Source organism: Mytilus galloprovincialis, chromosome 3, assembly GCF_965363235.1.
Source record: "Mytilus galloprovincialis chromosome 3, xbMytGall1.hap1.1, whole genome shotgun sequence".
NCBI classification, from domain to species: domain Eukaryota; kingdom Metazoa; phylum Mollusca; class Bivalvia; order Mytilida; family Mytilidae; genus Mytilus; species Mytilus galloprovincialis.
Window position 1 is genome coordinate 40,939,330 of NC_134840.1, and position 12,225 is coordinate 40,951,554.

Sequence of the window (12,225 nt, forward strand, 5' to 3'; positions counted from 1 at the left end):
TAATAAGGCTCAATTCTCCATAAGACATTTAAGACAGAAATACTAATAAGGTTCCTGATTTGAAACGTGCATGTGAGTAATGATTCTGTTAAGTTTAGTTACATATTTACCAATATTAAGCCACTTATAGAGATTTTAGAAGAAGTTAGCGTACAGTCACGAAAAGGAAATACTCATTGTCACATATTGACGAGTTAAACTATTTAGGACTAAGCTGACAGGGTATACTAAGATTGAAATATGAAGTAGAATGATAACGTTGACTTATTTGACCTATAAAAACATTCTTATACAGGGAAAACGATATTTATATTATATTTACATTGTTTTATCTATGATGGAAAACCAAACAGTTCATGGTCTTTATTCTATTGCACGTAGTTGTTTGTTTATTCATATTTTTTGTTTATATCGTGTCATATAACCGTAATTACCATCGTCAGTCTTCATTGGTCATCTCAATGATATTTAGATGGTGTATAGAGTAGGCTGAAAATACACACGCAATGATGATACATTATAAAAGTCCAGACATTGCGAACTATTTCTTTGGAGTTTTAGTCATTTGGATACACGTTTTAGTATGTTGAAAATAAATTATGAGACATTTAATCAAATCGGTGAACTACATTTGACCGCTAATGCCCCTTGAAGAATAACTATTAGACAACAAAAATTTACCGCCGTGCTATATCGAAAATACGATGATAAGTAAACATATATATAATAGCAAAATTATCAATTTTGTTATTCTCATTAGATGTTATTGACAGCAATTACCTTATTATCTACCGAACACTTAATCGTACAGGACCCAGTAAACTGTTAGTGTAACAGCAAACATATGGAGGACAGAAAATGCAAAATCTACTCTTCTCTTAATCATTTATCGTTTAAATGTTATTGATTGCGGTTTTTTTTTTTTTTTTTTTTTTTTTTTTTTTTTTGTGGTTTTGTTTTGTTTTGTCCTTTTCAGTTTGTCGATTAACGGCATGTCACAATCTGTTAATTCAGTTTTCTTATCAGTGTATTTTCATAAGGTTACTAAGTTAGCATTTATGAAGCTCCTGAACTTGAAGTAATCAAAAATCGTGTAAGTGTAGTGAACTGATAACATAATTTGTTTATGATATTTCTCATCATTGCCTCATTAAAGCTTATAAAACGTTACTGTTCAATTCGCGTATCTGGAGATAAAACACGAAATACATCAATCGATGACTGGTCTTGAAGCAGAAAATCCATAGTCCACACGTAGAATCTGTGAATACATTCGGAATATTATTTCCTCTTCGATATAAAAGTTAAAGAAATAATTTGTTGACATTTCATAAAGCTGTATAGATAATTGGAAATTTTTAACTAACTTAAGCATTTTCTTGTTTCTCGTTTTTATATAGATAAGACCGTTGGTTTTCCCCTTTGAATGGTTTTACTTTACTAATTTTTGGGGCTCTGTATAGCTTGTTGTTCGGTGTGAGCCAATGCTTCGTGTTGAAGGCCGTACCTTGACCTAAAATGGTTTACTTTTATAAACTGTTATTTGAATGGAGAGTTGTCTCATTGGCACTTATACCACACCTTCCTATATCTATTTGACAGCTATTTAAGTCTTGACTGGTATAATTTTACTATCTACACTGACGGATATTCTTTTCAGTATAGAAACAAAAACTTGGAGGCAAGATCATGACATCATAATATCTGTCCTATCATAGATTTTGCGTTTCCGTGTATCTCAAATACCATGAATGGAGTTTTTTTACCAGGAGTCATAGTTAATAGCCTATGGGGTTGATTCGATGTTTTATTATATTACACTGATTATTCAATAATGCTATCCGTCTAGATGAAAAATGAATGCAGCTGCTCAAAGTGATTTGAAGGAGTTGTTACAGTACCCTTGAACAAATTAGAAAACTTAGTAATTACTCTCTAAAATACTCGAGCACTTTTGTGTTCGACTTATTTGTCTGAAACTTGTATTGTTACTAAATATCTAATAATGAGGAAGGTTAATACAATAAATGGTGACCGTTGGCTGTTATCTGCTCTTTGTCAGGGTTGTTGTCTTTTTGATATATTCCCCATTTCCATTCTCAATTTTATAATAAGGAGCTCTTACTTAGACTTTTCATTATAAAATAATGTATGGAATAGTTAACTAAAACAGAATAATTATGCTGTTGAAGGGACTTTTTATTGCTTACAATGCGATTTGGGTTTTTCTAATATATATTACTCTATTTTACCATCTCCGTTGACTGAAAAACAATATTTATCGGAGAATGAAGGCAATCAACCGTTATTACCTCTGTTTACTATAGATTTTCATTGCTTTATAACTCTATAAAAACAAACCCTAGACAGCTGCAGGTGCTACAGCAACTAAACGATCTGACTTCTGCTACCTGTATGCAACAAAGACGGGAGATGGATACCAGTCGCAGGAAAAAGGCGATTAATGACTTTAATTCATTTTATCTAATCATTTTAATTAAAAGCATAATATATATAATGGTAATTTTTGAATTACACGAGGGATCACAATCAATTATTCAATCTCATAGTTTAAAGACATCTAATCATATTTATGTTCCGTTTAGTATCTTCTGAGCATTAAACTAATTGAAAAAAATATCGGATAACTGTACAGGGTAACGTTGTTAATAACATGTTAAATATAAACGAGAAAATAAAAGTCCTGAATAAAACTTTAGAAACGTTGATATCAAAAGTATTCACAGAACCATTTAGGAGATAACTGTATTGTATTTTAAGCTCCGACGGCATCAATTGGGGATTTGATGGTCGCAAATTAAGTTTACTGGCGACGCGTAAGCGGAGACAGTAAACGGGTATTTGCGACCATCAAATCCCAATTGATGCCGTCGGAGCTTAAAATACAATATTGTTATCTCCATTCTAATGAAACTGACAGAAAACAACGTTAAAACATGTTTTAAAATCTGTCGTATGCCGTCTGCGCTTGCGCGTACGTCCCATAGCATCAATTGTCAATTGATGCCATGTAAATAAGTGACGTTATCCAATCAAAATGAACGTTACAAACGTTGTTGCATTAGAATGATTGTTTTAACTTAAACTTGGCCAGTCTTTTATTTTATCAAGTAAACAATGAAATTATGTTTTTTTTATCGATTGGTATCCTTACTTTTGTATCTCAAAGCCGTATAATCTAAACATTTGACCTAAAGTCTCACCAGTTTAGGCAATGAGGGCCAAAATTATTTTCATATTTTCCATTTTTATAAATAATATGAATATGAGCATATATATGTTAATTTTTGTTAAGCTCAACTGGTATTGCCATCATTTGGTGTCCGTCATCGTCATACGTTTTCAAATCTGAAACTACTGAGCCAAATGTTACCAAACTTTGCCTGAATGTTGCCTAAGTAATCTAGATTAATTATAATACTTGTATACGATCAATTATCAAACATGTACACTGTCGTTTAAAATACAACATAGAGGTTAAACAATTCAAACAGGAAATCCAACAGTCTAATCAATATAAAAAATGAGAACACGTATGGATGAACTTGACTACAGGAAAAATAAATTGAAACGAGAAAGTAGCATTCATAGATTTTATCCGCATTTGTTATTCATTAAACTAAAATACCTTGTAATAAATATTTAAGGTACAAATGACAAATCGTAACGTCGAAAGTGTTATAGACTGTATACACTGGCCTGAATTATTGATTCAAAGCTATCCAGTTTAATTATGTCAATATTTACGTTAACATTAGATTGAAGATCCTCCTTGTATTAAGCAATGAATTCGATTGTATTGGTAATGGCTCACCAAAGTGGCATTATCTAAACGATTTCTTTTATTAAATTGCAGAATGGTCAGTTAAACACTGAAGTTCTGTAAAACAAAATTATTTAGTGACCGTTGTTTCATTCCATTATATATGATGGTGAAATGAAATCGATATCTATATGGCGTGCTTATCCATTCATATCGCTAGACTTGTGCGTTCCAGTAAACAGCAAAACTTCTGCAAGATTCAATCCTGGATTAAAATCCCCATGTTTGGAATAACTTAAAGAATTTCCATCTATTACATTGTACTTGGCACATTATAAAAGTTCCCCGTTTCTAAATAATTGAATACAAGTGCATTATTTTTATGAAAGAAAAGTGCAATTTCTTTGTCAGCTTTTACTTTGAATATTATACGATGTCCATCTTTAATACTTTATTTATCTTTAAATTAGAGAAGATAATCTTCACATCGGAAATTGATTTTGCGTTAATTAGAAAGTGAAATAATATTTGAGAATCTAACCCTTTCCAGACAAGATGTTATTTTGTAGAAAAATTGTTAGGAAATAGATCGGAAAGAGCTTTTATTTGATGTCTGAAAAAAATAATTGATTAAAGAATCAATCTTAGCAACCTAAAAAGTCTTTACAAAGGAATTTTCAAAAGTGTTGGTAAAGAAATGAAAGCACGTAATTTTAGACAAAATTCAAGGCAGTGCAAAGGCAAATTCATCACTCATATCATAGAAACGCTTTTAATCTTGAACCTAATTTTGAAAGTTATTTGCCAAACCTTGTATTACGATGGTTGTGAAATAATGGACTACTCAAAACTAAAAAAAAAAAAAAATAAAACATTGTACTATTGCTGAGGAAAAGAAAAAAAAAGTAAAACCATATTATGTGTGTTTCTATTGTCGATCGAAAGACAGAGAAAAGACTAACACCATGATAGACGAATTCAAGGCCGTAGCGCATGTTTATTTGAATTGAGGCAAAAAAAAAATTTGGGGGGGGGGGGGGGGGTTCGGGTGCCTGAAACAGGAAAAGCTTATATCAGCATTACTATTTTTAATAAAAAACAAAAAAAAATGAGGGTTTTTTATTAGCTAGCCTAGTAAATAACAAAACAAGTTTCAATATTAAAGTTAATCTCTATTGGTCAACCAAAACTTTCCGATTCTCCTGTGACCTGTACTATCGAAAAGCTTCAACACACGTTCTTATGTATATATATAATTTTAACGTCCACAATTTTGTCCATATATTTATGTTCAACAGCAAGTTATAAGCTTATAAAAGACGAGAACATGTTATATAATCAGCAATTAGGATATATGTATTATACATAATCATTAACCATAAGAATAGGGACAGAGAAGATTAGACCAACATTGTTACTTACCGGATTTTTGACGTTCGAATGTCACAAGTGATCACAAGTTATCTGTAAATATTCCACTGGAAGACATGTCAACCTACCTGGACACATTATTCTACCAATTTTTTAGTCATTGGTTTGACCTACCGGGGTTCGAACCCACGACCTACCGCACTAGAATCAACGAAACACGCTAGCATACAACCAGACAATGCTGATCATAATCAGAAAAAGAAACACGAAAAAAATATTTTTAAACAATACCAAAAATATATTTCATACTTGTTCAAAGATAAATAAAAATCATGAATTGCTTTATACATTAAAGACTTCCATAGAAAGGCGCTTCATGATTTTGTTTAAATTAATTATAAATAATTATTATATTTTTGGTCAATGAATTATTTTATCGATTAGCATTTGTTTCAATGAGTTGATAGTGTAAACATTGGCAACTATAGCGTTATCGATTCAAAAATAAACCAAGGAAAGTAATAAGCCAGAATACTTATAGGGGGTGTATATACTCATGAGTTACCTTTTTCATCTTTTTTCTCTTTAAAGAACCCGTCTTCATCTAGTTTTGTAACGACATTTAGATTTGTTTCATTTTTTTTATTTTGATTTGTATTCGGAACACTTTTTTTTTTTACCGTCACCACTATGGTAAAAGCTGCAATCGCTGCTGCAGATTGGACACACTGTATGTAGTGTGCCGGTAGATAGTTTGAAACTCGAATATTGATAATGTAAAATAAATAATTAAAACAAAAAATGACACTTCTAAAATTTGGTCGTCGTTTCAGAAATGAGGCATTTGCCTCATTTGCCTCCATTACGCTACGGCCCTGCGAATTGCCCACAAATGAAAACACCTCATATAGCATAGGAAATTCGAACCAATTAAAACCGTTTGTAACTAAAGAAACTGCTCTCTTCAATTTGTTTTTTTTTTTAGTTTTACTGCATAATCATCTTGCTCTTTATAAACTCATTATCCGGGGTTGTTAAACAAGATCAAAGATTTATCCATTTTTTAAAATTTATTTATGATATTAAAATATATGAATGCAAATTTAAAAATGAAACATGTAGTCCAATTTACAAATAATTTTGGGATTAAACAACTGACAACCGTTGTAGGAACTGGATATAATATTTTTATATTTCAATAAAGTTCTTCAGATGTCCATAAAAGCTCAGCCTCTCAGATACGTACAGACAAGAAAGGCTTTGCATTTAACACAAAACTTCAAAACCTGCCAAAATAGCTTTATTGTAAGAATCCTTTCATCAATATTTAGATGTCGGTCAAGGCTGTAACAAAAAAATATGTTTGGTTGAAAGATGTTTTATTCAAAAGTGTTTTGCGTTGATGCGGCATAAAGCAATCTTAAATCAATCCATCAAAGATGTCAATGTGGATGAAACATATCTTTGTTTATGGACGGTTTGTGGGGCTGTCTGTTGTTGTTGCTGTGCATCATATTTGTTTTTCGTTTATTGTTTTGTATATCAACCAGGCCGTTGGCTTTCTCTTTTAAATTGAACTACATGTTGTCATGTCTAAGGCCTGTAACAGCTTGCTATGCGGTAAATGGTTTGATTATTGGTAATGGCTATAGGGTAATGTATATATAGCTAACATCTCTCATTTGATCTATCACGAAGGATAGTTGTCACATTGCCAATCATACCATATATAATAACTTACTAGAGCCTTCGAGTAGTATAATAAAAATGGTTATTTTGGGTTAAATTTGACACTTCGACATATTTATAACATCGCAGTCAACTTTCTGAACGAAAGTATATAAAATATACCATTATATTCGTTCAATAACTAGAAAAATTACGTTTTTGCAATAGCGTGAACCAACTAATGGCTCTTAACTCACCTCTTCCTTTATTCGAAGATCAGTTAGAAATGTTGACAGTGCTTACATGTTTTCCAAGGAAATAAAATTTGGCAAAGTAAATGTTTCAGACACAGCATAAAGTTGTTCATTTTTCTGAAATGTGAAAAATTTGAAAGTTAAAGCTTATAGGAAGTCTTCAAGAAAAACAAATGAAAATATTTGTCTAGTCTTATTTAATTCCTGAACACTTTAAAGAAAACATTCAACATCTGATGATTAATTTTTCGACTGTTTTAAAGGGATTTAAAACCTCTGATCATGCTAGAAAGACTAGTTACATGTATCTCCATTATGTTTTATTATATTATATTTTAGAAAATCACTTTAACAAGTAGTATTATTTTTATTTAACAAAACTGCATTTTTTTAAATTATTTATTTCATACATATACAACTGATATAAAAATGACTTTTGTCATTTGCATTCCAACATACTTCTTATAAAACATTTTATATATTGTGATTTTTTAATTTTTTTATTTCATACATGAAAAAATTGATGTTTGTTATGTGCATTCCAACATACTTCTTTCAAATAATTTTATTTATTGTGACTTTTTTTCCTGTGAATTTTTTTCTTGAGACTTTTTTTCCTGTGACTTTTTTTCCTAGAGGTTTTGTGACTTTTTTTCTTGTGCCTTTTTTCCTGTGACTTTTTTTCCGTTGACTGCAAAGAGATGTCATTTTTTGTGTTTCTAAGTATTAAAAAACTTCGTTTCTTGTGTTACTACGTATCAAAAATCTAAATAAGTTAAAGGATAAACTTTACAATAAAAGCACATCAAATAACATACAAATTATTAATGTCAGGAAAAAAGTTGCAAGAAGAAAATTAATTAAAGAAAGATTAACAGAAGGTAATACTACATAGTACCACATCAGAAACGTAATTTAATTATCGCGTAAAGTGACAAGTCTACCAGTTTTAGATCGAATTATACTTATGAAACGAAACATATGTGTACGTATGGCATTATAAATTATCAGCAAGTACAAGACATGACGTCTTTACGAAAGAAACAGTTAAAATGTTCATCCATTTGCTTTTACTCACCAAATAAACTCAATGGAAGTGTATTCTTTAAATGAACCAACCTCCCCCGTCCACATAAATATGATGTTAAAGTAATCCATATTCAGGAATATGTAATTCATAGTGCTATTCGATAGAATGTACCATTTCCAAAACACACCATAAGATAGAATCATTTTCATTATAGCGCGGACAAGACCATTTCTTTGCACGCTCAGATTATCATTTGACTGGGCCAGATAAGGTGAACTCGGCTATTGCTATATGTTTTGTATTTCTTATTTGAAATATGAGCACTTTATTAATAAGTTTTTGATTTTCAAATATTTTGGCCTCAAGTAGAACTAAAGATGCGAATCTGGTGTAGTACAATTCGTTCCGTTAATGTAATTTTTCTATACAAAATATTGATTTCTTACTAAAATAAACTTTTTTTCCCTCAGATAAAATCATCAGTGTAATCACCAGTTTTTCATGTGTTTTTCCTCCAACGGTCGATAATAATTGACCTGAATATGCATAAAATATTTGACACTGGACGTTAAGCAATCATCAATCAATCAATCAATCAATTGACCTTGACATCTGCCGTTTGCGCACAGTAAATTAAAAAAAAATATATTTTACGATTTGTATACGTACGAGTATACGAACTTAGGAAATTTGCTGATACATTGAAGCAATTGGAAACTGAACATAGATACTGATATATACAACAATACTACTTCATCAAAAAGCTTTTAACTCTTAGTACAAAATTAAAACAATCAAATGAAAAGTTTATAATACATGAATTTGAATGATAGAATGTTAGCATTGGCAAAGGTTATTTCGTTGTTGTTGTCACTGATATCTGAAACCATAGATGTTTTGTCTCGATAAAACTTCCATGTTGAAAATAGCTTGGACTGATATTTGATTCTAATTGTGTCGTCAATTTTCTCTGGTTTCATTGAAAAAGCAATAATGACCTGGAAAGTACCAAGATTGAAACTGAAATCAACACCCTTCAATTCATTTGTATGGCATTTAATTTATTAATACAAATATAAATATGCTACTTGTTTTCTGAAGATCTTGTTAATTCGTTGATCAACGTTAGGAATAAAATACAACTAAAAAGTATGCTACTTGTTTTCTAACAGTCCTTGTTAACAGAGGCGGATTTAGGGGGGGCAGGGGGCCCGGGCCCCCCTTTTTTGGAAAAAATTTGGTTGCTTATATAGGGAATCCGACTGAAGCGTGACTGGAGCGGGCCCCCTATTAGGTCAGTCAGTGGGCCCCCACTTATGAAAATTCCTGGATCCGCCACTGGTTAATTCGGTGAGCAACATTAGGAATACGGTATATAATATATGTCGTGCCTAGTAAACTTTATAGGATCGACATCACGTATATCATTGTCCTTGGGATAGATTCTGTCTGTAGATATTCTACCATCTGTTTGCTATAGATTTGATTACTACGTAATTATTGACGTACATTTAAATAAGACAACAACGGTATGATTATGTTTACACAATCTGGTAGGATACTGTAGTCATATGGTCCTTCTGGTTTTCTTTCGTCAAATCCAAGAAGTATCAGATATTCATTGTATCATATCGTGCAAGAGAGCTTTTAAAATGTAACAAACACAGCAGCTCGCCTCATTATAAATAACAGAAATGTTTTAAGAAAGTGAAAGGCAATGTGGATTAAAGCAATAAAACATCAACCCACCTACAAAAACAAATACATTAAATATGGTTTTCAACAGATAGATATGCATTTATTCTATATGACACGCTCTGTCTACCCCTCTTACAGGTGTGAAAACAAAATAATAAGGACAGTCACTACCTAATTCTGCCACCAGCAAAACGCTTTCAAAAAAGCCATATTGGTTGAAACAAGTTCTTATGGGTGTTTAACCCAACCGCATTAAATATTTATCAGTGGAATAACAATTTTGCAAAGTTGAACGTAGAATAAAACAGCTCAGAAAAAAATGTGTTTTACTCTATTATATCGATAGTGAAGACGACGAATACACAAGTAAGAGTGAAACAGTACTCTACTATGCTTTGAATTACTTAACATTTGTCATTTCAGGGCGTCTGTAAGGTAACAATGCGGTATCGGGTTTTGCTTAATATTGAAGGCCTAACTATAATCTACAGGTGTTAAATTCTATGTCATTTGTTCTCTGGTAAAAAGAATTGTCCCAATGGCAGTCATAACACATCTCCTTATTTTTAAATGAACTTGTTATTCCCCAATGAGGAGGAAAATAGCAACATGAATATAGAAGAAAACACAGTCTTAACAGCAGACACTGAGTGTGTTAACAATATGTAAAGCTCTTATTAATCACGAGTAAAAAAATATAAAAAAAAGGCTTTCGAGATTTGGTGTCAAAACCGAATTTCCTAAGTTACAAAAACATTGAAACATACATAGAGGCAATCACTTACGACGATCCATGCTTGATCAGACATAGGGTTTTTTGGAACAGTGAAATTAAGTTTTTTTTTATACCAAAACATTTTTTTTAAATCACGGTCGAATAACGAATTACAAAAAGTACATTAAAAAACATACAGAAAAGTTAGTATAGAAATAACCATTTTTACTGAAAGACACTGCTACATAAAGGCAACAGTAGTATACCGCTGTTCAAAACTCATAAATCTATGGACAAAAAAAAATCGGGGTTACAAACTAAAACTGAGGGAAACGCATTAAATATTAGTGGAGAACAACGACACAACATTAAAATGTAACACACACAGTAACAGACTAAGCATTAGACAAAATCCGATGAGAATAACCAATATATTATCAAAACCAAATACATGAATTTTGGATAGAAAAGTACCGTGACACGTCTTATCGTAATGTGAATTCACTCAAATATAGGAGAAAGCAAACGACACAACGGAAACACAACGTAAAAATATTACACACACAGAAACTAACTATGATATAACAATGGCCATTTTCCTGACTTGGTACAGGCAATCATATACGTCACAATATTTGATATCAGGTTCCTGAACGATTGCAAGAGCACTTGTCAAAAGAGCAAATATTTGTAATTGAGCATTTATTGGATGCAGAAAATAAAATGCATATTCGAGAGTATTCTAATATTTGTTTTCCATATTGTGGAGCGATTTTGCATAAAGTTAATATAAAATATTTTATCCGATAATAAGTGATCTTATTGGCTGGTGCTTTAAGTTCAATAACTGAGAATGTTTCATAAAAAATGAAATTACAGAGAAAGCTTAACAGTGAATAATTTATCAAAGCTCTAAGCCTCACCAATTCGTTTTCCAATATGAAATTCCCTTTCCTACAGAAGGTCAAATTTGATACATCGTCATGTCCTTGGTTTACATACAGCACATACATTACATATAATAATAGTACATTGAAGTAAAAAATAGTGTAAATGGCTCAAACGCAAACCGCCAAGAGGTTCAAAATGTAAACTGCCTTTAACATGTAGAAGATTTAGCAATCTTCACACAGACAAGACCTCGGATTTGACATCCCATTTTTAAAGGACACTAATGCGAACTAGAGTTCATTATATATCCCGCACAGTCAAACGGACACCCCTCCTTAGCGGTGAATGAGAACTCTATGTCACATATTTCATAAAATCAAAAATTTTATTGAAAAAAAGAAGACACAATTTGATGTGATCTGTATGATCTTAACAATCAGTTAAGTAAAGTTACCTACTCCTCAAATGGAATTGAATAAAACTTGTTTTCGGTTCTTAACATGATTTTTTCATATAAGTTTACTTTGAGTTTTAATACTAGTAAGATTTTTACATCTTGAAGTTTTATAGTGTTTGTATTTGCATGGAAGCAAAATCTGCCCGAATCCTTTTATACATATTTGTATTTAACTTTAATATTTATAACATTAGTTTTTTATAATTTTCCAATAACAAACAGACTGAAGGCAATTATACAAATGAGTAAGTTTGCCAACGTTAAATCTCTTCCAGATTTCATTGGAATGGAATGCATACTTTCCATATCTCTCTGCTCCGATCAATTTTATTATTTGTGTGTGTTTTTTTTTTGTCT

The 12,225-nt window shown here is 31.4% G+C and overlaps 1 protein-coding gene across 2 annotated transcripts in view; it reads left to right on the top strand.

Annotated features, from left to right (window-relative positions):
• LOC143067939 (cytoglobin-1-like) overlaps positions 1 to 12,225 on the top strand; it is a 96,708-nt gene that overhangs the window by 29,716 nt on the left and 54,767 nt on the right. The gene's annotated exons all lie outside the window — the stretch shown is intronic.